This window comes from Oncorhynchus masou, chromosome 30 (genome assembly GCF_036934945.1).
Source record: "Oncorhynchus masou masou isolate Uvic2021 chromosome 30, UVic_Omas_1.1, whole genome shotgun sequence".
NCBI classification, from domain to species: domain Eukaryota; kingdom Metazoa; phylum Chordata; class Actinopteri; order Salmoniformes; family Salmonidae; genus Oncorhynchus; species Oncorhynchus masou.
The window spans coordinates 55,656,281-55,670,882 of record NC_088241.1 but is presented as its reverse complement, the minus strand read 5'-3'; the positions used below and the strand labels follow the sequence as shown (position 1 = coordinate 55,670,882).

The 14,602-nt window shown below is 41.7% G+C and overlaps 1 pseudogene; it reads left to right on the top strand.

Annotated features, from left to right (window-relative positions):
- Window positions 1-8,905: 8,905 nt before the first annotated feature.
- The window catches only part of LOC135521669 (vascular endothelial growth factor receptor 1-like), a 137,164-nt pseudogene continuing 131,467 nt past the window's right edge, over window positions 8,906-14,602 (top strand).

Below are 14,602 nucleotides of genomic sequence, written 5' to 3'. Positions count from 1 at the left end.
CAGACTGGCAGACTGACAGACAGACATCTGGATGACATCAGCATGTGAACAGACTCAGTGGCTGGCACCATGTGACTGTAACGGGGGTAAAGAGACATCACCACGCAGCCCCTGCTTTATGATTTATAGCAGGCCCCATGTCACTGACATCATTATCAACTGTTACTCCCCACCCCATCATACCCACCCCCTCTTCATGTATGGCCAAGCACCTCTCTTTGTCTCCTCATGGTTTCCATTGTCCTCCTGACTGTTCCTCTCTCCCCACTTGTCCCTTATCATCCCAGTGGTCTGTCTGTCCTGACTGTTCCCCTCTCTCCACTTCCCCTGTCCCCACTCCTGATCATCCCAGTGGTGTATTTGTTCTCTGTGAAGTGACCACTTGGAGATGATGATGTGCCTGGTTTATCTCATGTCCACACTGCACACAGCAATTGAAGTGGAATGAGATCTCTATGTCGTAGTACAATGTGCTGTAGCGAGTGTGTTATTATGTCTATTTACATTGTGTGTGCATGACTGTATTTGTGAACATATGTACTGTATCATTGTATGAATATGTACAATACCAGTCAAAAGTTTGCACATACCTACTCATTCAAGGGTTTTGCTTTATTTTTTACTATTTTCTACATTGTAGAATAATAGTGAAGACATCAAAACTATGAAATAACACATGAAATTATGTAGTAACCAAAAAAGTGTTAAACAAATCAAAATATATTTTAGATTTTAGATTAGCCACCCTTTGCCTTGATGACACACTCTTGGAATTCTCTCAACCAGCTTCATGAGGAATGCTTTTCCAACAGTCTTGAAGGAGTTCCCACATATGCTGAGCACTTGTTGGCTGCTTTTCCTTCCCTCTGCGGTCCAGCTCATCCCAAACCATCTCAATTGGGTTGAGGTTGAGTGATTGTGGAGGCCAGGTCATCTGATGCAGCACTCCATCACTCTCCTACACAGTCTGGAGGTGTGTTGAGTCATTGTCCTGTTGAAAATCAAATGATAGTCCCACTAAGCGCAAACCAGATGGGATGGTGTATCGCTGCAAATGCCTCCTCCATGATTCACGGTGGAAAACACACCTGCGGAGATCATCCGTTCACCGACTCTGTGTCTCGCAATGACACGCAGTTGGAACCAAAAATCTCAAATTCGGACTCATCAAACCAAAGGACAGATTATCTCCGGTCTAATGTTCATTGCTCATGTTTCTTGACCCAAACAAGTCTCTTCTTATTGGTGTCCTTTAGTAATGGTTTCTTTGCAGCAATTCGACCACGAAGGCCTGATTCACGTAGTCTCCTCTGAACAGTTGATGTTGAGATGCGTCTGTTCCTTGAACTCTGTGAAGCATTTATTTGGACTCCAATCTGAGGTGCAGTTAACTCTAATAAATGTATCCTCTACAGCAGAGGTAACTCTGGGTCTTATTTCCCTGTGGCGGTCCTCAAAAGAGCCAGTTTCATCATAGCGCTTTATGATTTTTGCGACTGCACTTGAAGAAAATGTTGAAGTTCCTTAAATGTTCTGTATTGACTAACCTTCACGTCTTAAAGTAATGATGGACTGTCGTTTTTCTCTTTGCTTACTTGAGCTGCTCTTGCCATTAAATGGACTTGGTCTTTTACCAGATCTTCTGTATACCACCTCTACCTTGGAAAACAATTGAATGAGGAGGTGTTTCCAAACTTTTGACTGGTGCTGTATATTATGAGCCTGTTTGATTTATAGGCAATATTCTATTTAGATTATATTTGTTTTGTGGTAAACGTTCCCTGTGTAGGGGATAATATTGTCTGTTTCAAATGTACACTGTTATCTTATTCTAGTATGATATCCTTCATTGAGACTAGTGACTAAGGCTTCTTTTACTAATAGCCTCGGAACCTGAGTGAGGGTTGCTGCCCCTTCTTTCCAAGATACCAGCGGCTCACAGTGGCCATTGTGTGACATCACACCTCAATCATCCAATTCCATTTCAACATGTTTTATATCCTAACACTTTTTATTAAGATGTAAATGGAAAAAAAACAACCCTGTTTATTAATTTGTATTTAGATTATTGAAGGCGTTAAATCCATATTAAACAGAGCGCTTATGTGGTATGTTCAATGTGTGTGTTGTCTATTTGTGTCTGTGCACTGTACACAGAAAAAAGGGTTTTAAAATGATTCCTCGGCTGTCCCCATAGGCAATCCCTTTTTGGTTCCAGATATAACTCTTTTGGGTTCCATGTAGAACCCTCTGTGGTAAAGGGCTTTACATGAAACCCAAAAGGGAACCAAAAGGAGGGTTCTACCTGGAACCAAGCAGGGTTCTTTAAAGGGTTCTCCTATGGGGACAGCCAAATAGCCATTTTAGGTTCTAGATAGCACCTTTTTTTCTAAGTGTATCTTTTGTTTTGTTGCCTTTTGTAATGTTGTCTGTCTGCTCATTTGATCTTTGTATGGTGTACCGTCAAAATTATTTTACTAGTAGGTTGAGTAGGAGGTTGTGAAGCTCAAACCATCATGCCATTGCATGAGTCTCTCTCTAGATGGCACTATTGTCTATATGTTGTCTATTGTTTATACATGTACACCTGCTGATTGGACTGTACATTTCACCAATACTCACTAAACATGATAGATATCCTATTTATAATGAACAAAAATATAAATGCAACATGTGAAGTGTTGGTCCCATGTTTCATGAGCTGAAATAAAAGATCCCAGAAATGTTCCATACGCACACATTTTTTATTTCTCTCAAATTTTCTGCACAAATTTGTTCACATTGCTGTAAGTGAGAATTTCTCCTTTGCCAAGATAATCCATCCACCTGACAGGTGTGGCATATTAAGAAGCTGATTAAACAGCATGATCACTGCAAAGGTCCACCTTGTGCTGGGGACAATAAAAGGCCACTCTAAAATGTGCAGTTTTGTCACATAACACAACGCCACATATGTCCCAAGTGTTGAGGGAGAGTGCAATTGGCATGCTGACTGCAGGAATGTCCACCACAGCTTTTGCCTGAGAATGTAATGTTTATTTCTCTACCATAAGCCGCCTCCAACGTTGTTTTAGAGAATTTGGCAATACGTCCACATGTAACCACGCAGGCCCAGGACCACATCAAGCTTCTTCACCTGCGGGATCATCTGAGACCACCTGGACAGCTGATGAAACTGTGGATTTGCACAACCAAACCTGTGTGGCTCAGTCGGTAGAGCATGGCGCTTGCAACGCCAAGCGTCGTGGGTTCGATTCCCGCTGGGACCACCCATATGTAAAAAGTAGTGGCCCCAGCCGACTTGTAAGTCGCTTTGGACAAAAGCGTCTGCTAAATGGGATATATTATTATTATTATTATTATCTTTCACACAAACTGTCAAAAACCGTCTCAGGGAAGCTCATCTGTGTGCTCATCGTCCTCACCAGGGTCTTGACCTGACTGCAGTTCATCAAAACTGACTTCAGTGGACAAATACTCATCTTCAATGGCCACTGACACCCTGGAGAAGAATGCTTTTCACGGATGAAACCCGGTTTCAACTGTACTGGGCAGATGGTAGACAGTGTGTATGGAGTCGTGTGGGTGAGCGGTTTGCTGATGTCAACGTTGTGAACAGAGTGCCCCATCGTGGCGGTGGGGTTATAGTATTAGCAGGCATAAGCTATGGACAACGAACACATTGCATTTTATCGATGGAAATTTGAATGCACAGAGATACCGTGGTGAGGTCCTGATGCCCATTGTCGTGCCATTCATCCGCCGTCATCACCTCATGCTTCAGCATGTTAATGCACAGCCCCATGTCGCAAGGATCTGTACACAATTCCTGGAAGCTGAAAATGTCCCAGTTCTTCCATGGCCTGCAAACTCACAAGACATATCACCCATTGAGCATGTTTGGGATGCTCTGGATCGATGTGTACGACAGCATGTTTCATTTCCCGCCAGTATTTGCCAGCAGCATACCATCCTGCATCCCACTGCTGGCTTGCCTCTGAAGCTAAGCAGGATTGGTCCCTGGCTGGTAGACCAGATTCTGCTGGAAGTGGTGTTGGAGGGCCAGTAGGAGGCATTCTTTCCTCTGGTCTAAAAACATATCCCAATGCACTGAGATAGTGGTTGGGAACATTACCCTGTGTAGGGTACCCTCTTTCGGATGGGATGTTAAACGGGTGTCCTGACTCTTTGTGGTCACTGAAGGTCCCATGGTACTTTTCATAAGAGTAGGGGTGTTAACCCTGGTGTCCTGACTCTTTGTGGTCACTGAAGGTCCCATGGCACTTATCATAAGAGTAGGGGTGTTAACCCTGGTGTCCTGACTCTTTGTGGTCACTGAAGGTCCCATGGTACTTTTCATAAGAGTAGGGGTGTTAACCCTGGTGTCCTGACTCTTTGTGGTCACTGAAGGTCCCATGGCACTTATCATAAGAGTAGGGGTGTTAACTCTGGTGTCCTGGCTAAATTCCCAATCTGGCCTTCATACTATCATGTCCACATAATCATCCCCTGCTTCCAATTGGCTCATTCATCCCCTTCTCTCCCCTGCGCAACATGAGGCAAATGGTGGTGACACCAGATACTGACAGGTGTTTCTCATCCACGCCCCTTCCTTTTTTTAAGGTATCTGTGACCATCGGAAGCATATTCCCAGTCATGTGAAATCCATAGATTAGCGCCTAATGAATGTATTTCAATTGAGTGAATTTCCTTATATGTACTGTAACTCAGTAAAATCTTTGACATTTTTGCATGTTGCCTTTGTATTTTTGTTCAGTATAGTTGAAATGACTATAAAAAAAATGTTCACCGTGACTCGTGCACACTTTTAATATGAGCACTCAAATCAAATCAAATTGTATTTGTCACATGCGCCAAATACAACAAGTGTAGTAGATCTTACAGTGAAATACTTACTTACAAGCCCTTAACCATCAATGCAGATTTAAGAAAAATACCTAAAAAAGTAAGAGATAAGAATAACAAATGATTAAAGAGCAGCAGTAAATAACAATTGCGGGGCTTTATGTAGGGAGTACCGGTACACAGTCAATGTGGAGGCTATATACAGGGGGTACTGGTACACAGTCAATGTGGAGGCTATATACAGGGGGTACCGGTACACAGTCAATGTGGAGGCTATATACAGGGGGTACCGGTACACAGTCAATGTGGAGGCTATATACAGGGGGTACCGGTATACAGTCAATGTGGAGGCTATATACAGGGGGTACCGGTACACAGTCAATGTGGAGGCTATATACAGGGGGTACCGGTACACAGTCAATGTGGAGGCTATATACAGGGGGTACCGGTACACAGTCAATGTGGAGGCTATATACAGGGGGTACCGGTACACAGTCAATGTGGAGGCTATATACAGGGGGTACCGGTACACAGTCAATGTGGAGGCTATATACAGGGGGTACCGGTACACAGTCAATGTGGAGGCTATATACAGGAGGTACCGGTACACAGTCAATGTGGAGGCTATATACAGGGGGTACCGGTACACAGTCAATGTGCAGGGGCACCGGTGTCGAGGTAATTGAGGTTATAGGTACAAGTATGTGGAGTTCTTAAAGTGACTATACATAGATAATAACAAAGAATAGCAGCAATGGGGGGGCAAAAAAGTATTTAACCATTTTTAGGGCCTTCCTCTGACACCGTCTGGTATCGAGGCCCTGGATGGCAGGAATCTAGGCCCCGGTGATGAACTGGGCAGTACACACTACCCTCTTTAGTGCCTTGCAGTCAGAGGCCGAGCAGTTGCCCTACCAGGCGGTGATGCAACCCGTCAGGATGCTCTCAATGGTGCAGCTGCAAAACCTTTTGAGGATCTGAGGACCCATGACAAATCTTTTCAGTCCCCTGAGAGGGAATAAGCTTTGTCGTGCCCTCTTCACGACTGTCTTGGTGTGTTTGGACCATGTTAGTTTGTTGGTGATGTGGCCGCCAAAAAGCTTGAAGCTCTCAACCTGCTCCACTACAGCCCCATTGATGAGAATGGGGGCGTGCTCGGTACTCCTTTTCCTGTAGTCCACAGTCATCTCCTTTGTCTTGATCTCGTTGAGGGAAAGGTTGTTGTCCTTGCACCACACGGCCAGGTATCTGACCTTCTCCCTATAGGCTCTCTCGTTGTTGTCAGTGATCAGGCCTACCACTGTTGTGTCATCAGCAAACTTAATGATGGTGTTGGAGTCGTGCCTGGCCGTGCAGTCATGAGCGAACAGGGAGTACAGGAGGAGATTGAGCATTCACCCTGAGGGGCCCCTGTGTTGAATATCAGCATTGCTGATGTGTTGTTACCTACCCTTGCCACCTGGGGGCTGACCGTCAGGAAGTCCAGGATCCAGTTGCAGAGGGAGATGTTTAGTCCCAGGGTCCTTAGCTTAGTGATGAGCTTTGAGGGCACTATGGTGTTGAACGCTGAGCTGTAGTCAATGAATATCAAATCAAATCAAATGTATTTATATAGCCCTTCTTACATCAGCTGATATCTCAAAGTGCTGTACAGAAACCCAGGCTAAAACCCCAAACAGCAAGCAATGCAGGTGTAGAAGCACGGTGGCTAGGAAGGCCAAAACCTAGGGAGAAACCTAGGAAGAAACCTTGGCTAGAAAGGTCAAAACCTAGGAAGAAACCTAGGAAGAAACCTTGGCTAGAAAGGCCAAAACCTAGGAAGAAACCTAGAGAGGAACCAGGCTAAAAGGCTCCTCTTCTGGCTGTACCGGGTGGAGATTATAACAGAACATGGCCAAGATGTTCAAATATTCATAAATGACCAGCATGGTCAAATAATAATAATCACAGTAGTTGTCGAGGGTGCAACAAGTCTGCACTTCAGGAGTAAGTGTCAGTTGGCTTTTCATAGCCGATCATTGAGAGTATCTCTACCACTCCTGCTGTCTCTAGAGAGTTGAAAACAGCAGGTCTGGGACAGGTAGCACATCCTGTGAACAGGTCAGGGTTCCATAGCCGCAGGCAGAACAGTTTAAACTGGAGCAGCAGCATGGCCAGGTGGACTGGGGACAGCAAGGAGTCATCATGCCAGGTAGTCCTGGTCCTTGGGCGGAGGTCCTCCGAGAGAAAGAATAGCATTCTCAAATAGGTGTTCCTTTTGTCCAGGTGTGAAAGGTCAGTGTGGAGTGCCATGGAGATTGCATCATCTGTGGATCTGTTGAAGTGCAAATTGGAGTGGGTCTAGTGTTTCTGGGATAATGGTGTTGATGTGATCCATGACCAGCCTTTCAAGCATTTCATGGCTACAGACGTGAGTGCTACGGGTCTGTAGTTATTTAGGCAGGTTACCTTAGTGTTCTTGGGCACAGGGTCTATGGTGATCTCAGACAGGGAGAGTTTGAAAATACCAGTGAAGACACTTGCCAGTTGGTCAGCGCGTACTGAAAATACCAGTGAAGACACTTGCCAGTTGGTCAGCGCGTACTGAGTACTTGGCCTGGTAATCCTGTTTAAAGGTCTTACTCACATCGGATGCAGAGAGCGTGATCACACAGTCGTCCGGAACAGCTGATGCTTTCATGCATGTCTCAGTGTTACCTGCCTCAAAGAGAGCATAGAAGTAATTTAGCCTGTCTGGCTCATGTCACTGGGCAGCTCTCGGCTGTGCTTCCCTTTGTAGTCTGTAATAGCTTGCAGGCCCTGCCACATCCAACGAGCGTTGGAGCCGGTGAAGTACTATTCGATCTTAGTCCTGTATTGACTCTTTGCCTGTTTGATGGTTTGTCGGAGGACATAGTGAGATTTCTTATAAGCTTCCGGGTTAGAGTCCCACTCCTTGAAAGCTGCAGCTCTACCCTTTAGCTCAGTGCGAATGCTGCCTGTTATCCATGGCTTCTGGTTGAGGTATGTACATACAGTCTCTGGGTGGACAACGTCCTCGATGTACTTATTGATAATAAGCCAGTAACTGATGTGGTGTACTCCTCAATGCCATCGGAAGAATCACAGAACATATTCCAGTCTGTGCTCGCAAAACTGTCCTGTAGTTTAGCATCTGCTCAATCTGACCACTTTTTATAGACCAAGTCAATTTGTAAGTCGCTCTGGATAAGAGCATCTGCTAAATGACTTAAATGTCATGTAAATGTAAGTGGTCAATTTGTGGCTTGATGGTATACAGCTATGGATGGAAGTGACTTGTCATGGTCAGGACAGGTTAGGATAGCATTTTAGCCAGCCCTAACCACCCTAACCTTTTTCCTAACCTTAACCTAATTATCCTGACCGGCTAGGTTGATTATCCTAACCTGCAGCGTATGTTCTCATAACCTGATATGAAAGATCACTTCAGTCGGTAGCTGTGTACCCTCTAGTCAAAACTCTTGCCAGCCCTACTGTCATGCTGTTGCCATGAATAAGTGAATGAATTATGTGCGTCCCTGACACCAGGTAAGGTCATGCCATGGGCATACACCCACCACTGTCATATGGAACCTGGGTGGGGGAGATACAGTAGATAGACATTGGTGGTGTTTTATAGGATAAAAGCTGGTAATTGTCTCAAGAAAGTCTTACCTGTTGGCGATATATCCTATTGCCTACGTGCCACTTTTCCCGCAGCCACCCAGGGCACTGCGCTTTAGGCAGCAGTGGCGCGTAATTGCTTGTGTATGCTTATGTTTACTCCCTGTTTTTGAATAAATCGTATGGTTATGTGATGTTTGTGAGTCAGACAGGGTATCAGTATCAGTACGTCATCTTCATTGTTTCAATTAGTCTAGAGTGACTGTGTAAGAATGGGTACTGTGCGGGTGGGACTCGGCTTTTACGCGCCATGGGTGTGGCGATGGGACGTCACGGGAAGGCCCGTTATCCGCTTGCTATGGGAACTGTATAAAACCGGTGCCCACGCTCACATTGGGAAAAAAGTTTACTGGAGTTGATGCGCGGTGTTCTGTAGCGTCTCCCACGGTTCTCCTTTCCTCTATTCGGGAAACCTCTCCTACTCGTCAGAATCAATGCGAATCAGCAGCTATAAGCGCGCTGATGCTGTGCGGTCTGTAGCTTTCTATTCTCTGGAGAATAAGGACTAAACCCTCTGTGACACGTTTCTTTTTGCATAGCTCTTCAGTGCAACGGGGAAGACAGACAACATGATTTGCTTTATCTTCGTGGTTCTATGTGGATTGTCTGGCAGTGCGCTTGCAAAAGGTAAGTAGAGAGTTCACTGATTGATGAAACTATTGGTCGCCTATGGACAAATCACACAAATCATTCCATATTCAAGTGTGCTTATATTTATGATTTAAATAAATATAAATATTTCTTCATCAATGTATTATGTATTACACATTGAGGCATGATGCGCAATTATTGTCTACATCATTGACGCAGGATGTGCGCATAGGTTGCCAACTTGCCATCTATTAGTAGTAGTCCTATTGTGCAATACCATGTAAGATGGATTGTCAACATAATCAAGAGGAACGTGCGTACTGTCACAGTAAAGAGATAGTATTGACGCCAGGGGAACATTCGTCAAACACTTGGCACTTGGCAGACAGTTTAGCCAGCATCCCGAGCTTTGAACATAACGGGCCAAGTATTCTTGGCGCTATTTCCGTCGACTGTCTCATTAATCGGCCCATTGAGATATCAGTGTGGTCATATAGCACGGATGGTTGAAGAAGTGCGCTTCTTTTACAGCTAACTGTTATTTAGTAGATAAGCCTTGTCCTGTGGGATAGTTGTTTGGATAACGGAGACCTCTGTGGCCCTGCTTTGTATCCGCCTTTCTGTGCGCTCTTTGACCCGGGTTGAATCGGCACACACAGGGCGTTCGGCTACTTCCTGACGCTGATGAGTTTGTGAAATGGAAGTTCTAATATAAATGAGTGTGGGGTCATGACCAGCGCAAGGAAACTTTCTAGAGCGCAGGAACTGGCGCTAATCAGTGCTTATAGCTAAAACAGACCCTCGGGGAGGAAACTGAGGTGAACTGGCTCGAACTGGCTCCTGTGTGCGTAAAGTATGGACGCAGCGCATATGCTTATTGGTCAACAACTTTGTACTATACTGAATAAAAATATAAACGCAACATGCAACAATTTAATTAATTGCAAAAATGTCAAAGATTCTACTGAGTTACAGTTCATATGAGGAAATCAGCCCTGATCTATGGATGTCACATGACTGGGAATACAGAATGCAGATATGCAGAGACCTTTAAAAATGGGCCTCACAATGGGCCTTAGGATCTCGTTAAGGTATTTTTGTGAATTCAACTTGCCACCGATCAAATGCTATTGTGTTTGTCTTCTGTAGCTTATTTCTGCCCATACCATAACCCCAGTGCCACCGTAGGGCACTCTGTTCACAACGTTGATGACATCAGCAAACCGCTCACCCACATGACGCCATACATGTGGTCAGTGTTTGTGAGGCCAGTTGGATTTCCAAATTCTCCCAAACTATGTTGAAGGCGGCTTATGGTAGATAAATGGACATTCAATTGTTTGGCAACCGCTCTGGTGGACATTCCTGCAGTCAACATGCCACTTGTAGCTTCCTTAAAACTTGAGACATCTGTGGCATTGTGTTGTGTGACAAAACTACACATGTAAAGTGGCCTTTTATTGTCCCCAGCACAAGGTGCACCTGTGTAATGATCATGATGTTTAATCAGATTCTTGATATGCCACACCTGTCAGGTGGATAGATTATCTTGGCAAAGAAGTAATGCTCACTAACATGAATGTAAACACATTTGTGCAAAACATTTGAGAGAAATAAGCTTTTTGTGCGTATAGAACATTTCAGGGATTTCTTATTTCAGCTCGTAAAACATGGGACCAACACTTTACATGTTGCGTTTATATTTTTGTTCAGTGTATATGGACCAAGTTTTCTTGTCTTACATAACCTGATATATTGTTACTATTGTCCTCTTCCTGTATATATTTATTAGCAAAATCAAGGAACAAAATAAGGTCCACAATGATTAAATCACATTTGTTTTATCTAATTTAAATACACATTTTAATCCACAATATTTGAATGGGAATGGTGCAGGGTACCCATGTAGCATATAATGTTCTGAGAACTATGTTTCCTAGGTGGGAATTTCACTGAGAATGATTGAGGCCTCTGGTGGCCAAAAGGCCGTTTAGCATGGGCTTCCACCAAGCTTCCACCATTTAAAAGTAGTCAACTAGGTGGGGATTCATAAGGGTTGTAGCCTCAATGGCACTGCCCATGCTTTCACAGATGCTATAATGTCACAGATATAAAGATGAGTCCTCTATCTATCTCTATGGAATTCCAGTACTTAAGCATAGCGTTTCCTATAGGTTTCTTCATTGTTCTATTTAAAGTAAGGATCTCAAATTGTTCCAAGAATGTTAAGAAACAACGTTCTTCTGTGTGAATTTAAGTACTTCAGCATAATGTTTTCTACAAGTTTCCTCGTGGTTCTCTTTCAAGTCATGTTCTCAGAACATTAAGAAAACTTTCTATAAAAACCACAAGAAAACATTAGTAACATTCAAAGAATGTTTGAAGAATGTTATTTAAGAAGATACATTCTGTTCTCAGTGGAGAAATACTCTCTCTTTTCTTGTGTTCAGGTGTGTTGGTTTGAATCTCACTGACTTCATGCCACAATAGAAAGTAAATGTGTGTGCATAATTAATGCCTAAAGCAAATGAGTTACTATGTGTCCTATCTGTGCTTGGAGTTCAAAACAGTTAACCCAAACTAAGCAAGCCATGTTATTAGAAGTCTTATTGTAACATGCTCTCTGAACTTTATTTAATTACATTCAAATAACCTATAATATCATTTCTCAGAGCGCTGATAAAACTTCCCAGGAAAACTTTCAGGGAACCATAGAACTTTCAGTTTTTACGGGCAGGAAACAACATTTATGGCTTCGTTCCCAGAACCAATGGGAACCAAAGACTTACGCTCCCACAACTTCCAAGGAACCAAATGTGCTAGTTGGGATTTACCTGTTTCCATTTCTAAATACTGCATTATTTTGTGTGTCAGACTTTTTTTCTTCTGTATTTAACTAGGCAAGTCTGTACTTAACTAGGTAAGTCTGTACTTAACTAGGTAAGTCTGTATTTAACTAGGTAAGTCTGTACTTAACTAGGTAAGTCTGTATTTAACTAGGTAAGTCTGTATTTAACTAGGTAAGTCAGTATTTAACTAGGTAAGTCTGCACTTAACTAGGTAAGTCTGTATTTAACTAGGTAAGTCTGTAATTAACTAGGTAAGTCTGTACTTAACTAGGTAAGTCTGTATTTAACTAGGCAAGTCTGTACTTAACTAGGTAAGTCTGTATTTAACTAGGTAAGTCTGTACTTAACTAGGTAAGTCTGTATTTAACTAGGTAAGTCTGTATTTAACTAGGTAAGTCAGTATTTAACTAGGTAAGTCTGCACTTAACTAGGTAAGTCTGTATTTAACTAGGTAAGTCTGTAATTAACTAGGTAAGTCTGTATTTGACTAGGTAAGTCTGTATTTAACTAGTTAAGTCTGTATTTAACTAGGTAAGTCTGTACTTAACTAGGTAAGTCTGTATTTAACTGGGTAAGTCTGTATTTAACTAGGTAAGTCTGTATTTAACTAGGTAAGTCTGTACTTAACTAGGTAAGTCTGTATTTAACTAGGTAAGTCTGTACTTAACTAGGTAAGTCTGTATTTAACTAGGTAAGTCTGTATTTAACTAGGTAAATCTGTATTTAACAAGGTAAGTCTGTACTTAACTAGGTAAGTCTGTATTTAACTAGGTAAGTCTGTATTTAACTAGGTAAGTCTGTATTTAACTAGGTAAGTCTGTATTTAACTAGTTAAGTCTGTATTTAACTAGGTAAGTCTGTATTTGACTAGGTAAGTCTGTATTTAACTAGTTAAGTCTGTATTTAACTAGGTAAGTCTGTACTTAACTAGGTAAGTCTGTATTTAACTGGGTAAGTCTGTATTTAACTAGGTAAGTCTGTATTTAACTAGGTAAGTCTGTACTTAACTAGGTAAGTCTGTATTTAACTAGGTAAGTCTGTACTTAACTAGGTAAGTCTGTATTTAACTAGGTAAGTCTGTATTTAACTAGGTAAGTCTGTACTTAACTAGGTAAGTCTGTACTTAACTAGGTAAGTCTGTATTTAACTAGGTAAGTCTGTATTTAACTAGGTAAGTCTGTACTTAACTAGGTAAGTCTGTATTTAACTAGGTAAGTCTGTTCTTAACTAGGTAAGTCAGTATTTAACTAGGTATGTCAGTATTTAACTAGATAAGTCTGTATTTAGGTAAGTCTGTACTTAACTAGGCAAGTCAGTATTTAACTAGGTAAGTCTGTACTTAACTAGGCAAGTCAGTATTTAACTGGGTAAGTCTGTATTTAACTAGGTAAGTCTGTACTTAACTAGGCAAGTCAGTATTTAACTAGGTAAGTCTGTACTTAACTAGGTAAGTCTGTATTTAACTAGGTAAGTCTGTACTTAACTAGGTAAGTCTGTATTTAACTAGGTAAGTCTGTATTTAACTGGGTAAGTCTGTATTTAACTAGGTAAGTCTGTATTTAACTAGGTAAGTCTGTATTTAACTAGGTAAGTCTGTATTTAACTAGGTAAGTCAGTATTTAACTGGGTAAGTCTGTATTTAACTTGGTAAGTCTGTATTCAACTAGGTAAGTCTGTACTTAACTAGGTAAGTCTGTATTTATTTAACTAGGTAAGTCTGTACTTAACTAGGTAAGTCTGTATTTAACTAGGTAAGTCTGTATTTAACTAGGTAAGTCTGGATTTAACTAGGTAAGTCTGTTCTTAACTAGGTAAGTCAGTATTTAACTAGATAAGTCTGTATTTAGGTAAGTCTGTACTTAACTAGGTAAGTCTGTATTTAACTAGGTAAGTCTGTACTTAACTAGGTAAGTCTGTATTTAACTAGGTAAGTCTGTATTTAACTAGGTAAGTCTGTATTTAACTAGGTAAGTCTGTATTTAACTAGGTAAGTCAGTATTTAACTGGGTAAGTCTGTATTTAACTTGGTAAGTCTGTATTCAACTAGGTAAGTCTGTACTTAACTAGGTAAGTCTGTATTTATTTAACTAGGTAAGTCTGTACTTAACTAGGTAAGTCTGTATTTAACTAGGTAAGTCTGTATTTAACTAGGTAAGTCTGGATTTAACTAGGTAAGTCTGTTCTTAACTAGGTATGTCAGTATTTAACTAGATAAGTCTGTATTTAGGTAAGTCTGTACTTAACTAGGTAAGTCTGTATTTAACTAGGTAAGTCTGTACTTAACTAGGTAAGTCTGTATTTAACTAGGTAAGTCTGTATTTAACTAGGTAAGTCTGTACTTAACTAGGTAAGTCTGTATTTAACTAGGTAAGTCTGTATTTAACTAGGTAAGTCTGTATTTAACTAGGTAAGTCTGTACTTAACTAGGTAAGTCTGTACTTAACTAGGTAAGTCTGTATTTAACTAGGTAAGTCTGTATTTAACTAGGTAAGTCTGTACTTAACTAGGTAAGTCTGTATTTAACTAGGTAAGTCTGTTCTTAACTAGGTAAGTCAGTATTTAACTAGGTATGTCAGTATTTAACTAGATAAGTCTGTATTTAGGTAAGTCTG